The sequence below is a fragment of the Mandrillus leucophaeus genome, unplaced genomic scaffold (assembly GCF_000951045.1).
Source record: "Mandrillus leucophaeus isolate KB7577 unplaced genomic scaffold, Mleu.le_1.0 Scaffold100, whole genome shotgun sequence".
NCBI lineage: Eukaryota > Metazoa > Chordata > Mammalia > Primates > Cercopithecidae > Mandrillus > Mandrillus leucophaeus.
This window is the reverse complement of record NW_012098099.1, coordinates 2,244,399-2,246,454: the sequence shown is the minus strand read 5'-3', so window position 1 is coordinate 2,246,454 and position 2,056 is coordinate 2,244,399.

The window sequence follows — 2,056 nt, the reverse complement described above, 5'->3', positions numbered from 1 at the left end:
GTAATCACTCCCCAACAGTGAGTTTCTTTATTGGGTAATTCCAATAAATGTATCTCTACTTCTGGATTATTTTTTTCCTTACTGCCCAGAATTTTGCCCCCATTACCCATGCACTGTGAATTCTTGTGGAGGTTTACATCCTCATAATAAACTCCAGCCGTGACTTCCACATACTGGTAAATCATTCCATGCCCAAGGCTTGCTGTTATTTTTTGCGATTCACATCTTGACACTGATTGGACATAGATCCAACCCCTTTCTATTATTTTTACAAAGAAACAAATTACTCAAGGTCTTTACTGCAATTTTAGGCAGATAGAAGGAGCTTATAGGAAGCACAGAATGCACCCTATGATTGGACATAAAAATTTCCAAAGATTCTCATGGAAATTGTAGGCATATGACTTGGCCATCTCTTTAAAAAATCTCTTATTTATTTTCTCCTTTCTCTTGTTCCCATATTCCTGTGGTTTTCTAATCGAGAGCATTGAGCTCTTTCTTTAATGTCCTGTTCTTTTCTAACTGATGCTCTCAGTGACTCAGCTGCTAATCTCAAGTGGTTTATTAAGGTATTTTGCTAATTAAGTCAGTTGTTTCCATGACAGCTGACTCCCAGTACGATTTTTTTTTAACAGAACATAAACTTAAAATAATTTATTGTTACTAGGGTAGTAATACACCAAAATGGATGTAAACACATATCTTTCCTTTAGCCCAACTCTGTAGGTATTTTTTTTTTAGGAAATATACTCCATCCAGTCTGAGCATTCACTGTCTCCTTGGCAGAAGCATATTTCTAAGTCATCCCACACCTCCCTCCAGGCCATGTGAGAAGGAGCACCTGGTAAACACACACACTCTGAGCTGAGCATCTCACGTCTTCTGGAGTTTCAGTGATGAACAGGTAAATTCTCCACTTGTCATCAACGTTATGCTATACCCTAAAAATTAGGCAGAGATGTATATCAATGTATTTGCCTCATAAGCAAAATCAAGTTAACTAGTTATTAAAATAATTTTTTTCTCATCCTTCACACCAACATTCAAGCCACTCTGTGTCTCTGGAAACTTAGTGAACCCAGTCAGAGGTAGTCATGAACTTGAAGTTTGAAAATAGGAAAAGCAGAGGACATTCTATTTTGGTTATTGTAAGTAATAAAAACAGGCAGTTTAAAAGGTCTGCATGTTAGTTAAAAACACCCATGTGATTTATGCCTTTAAGAACTTAATATTTTTCCCTTGAGTATTTCGAGAAATCTGACCTTTATGATTGATGAGGGGCTGCTGTATCTTTCTGAATTATGATTCTTTCCAAGTCTTCCCTGTTCTGTTCTCCAAGCTTCTTTAAGTGCTAGTAAATGTAGATTAAATGAATGAATGGTAGATAAACAAAGGAACTCAAAAAAGAGGACAGAAGGAAAGAAGAAGAAGAGACAGACAGAGAGGAAAATGGAGGAGATAGAGGGGAGAGTGAGAGAAAGAGAGAGAGAGAGAACTGATTGCTGTAATTCATTTATTTAAAACAGCATTATCTAGAATAGTCAGTATCACCCAACAGAAATGTGTTATTTAAGGGGAACACTCAACCCGTCAGCAATAAAAAAGCAGCTAGGACTCTCCAACTGATATTCCATATCATAAACTAGGTCAATATAATTCATTAAGATTATGTGATTGATAAGAGAAATAGCTTTTCTGGTTAGATTTTGGGGGAATAGTGCAAAAAAAAACCAGTGTTTACTGTTCATTTAAGCCCTGTGCTCATGTTTTAATTTTTGTGGGAAAAGGGAAAAATGATTCTGGATCATGCCATTCCTCATTTCTAAGACAACACTCTCCCAAAGTTCTCACAGTACAATATTGTTTTAAAGACCCAGTGATCAAATGCTTTTATCTGAAACTAAACTAGAAAATATTTAAGAAGAAATAAGCCAACTGGTGGTTTTATCCTCATCATTTTCTTTTCCTTCATCCCTTCCTTTCTTCAAAACCCTACCAAACGTCATACGTACAAAAGAACCACTGCCTAACCACAGATTTTAATTCAAGGAAGGCA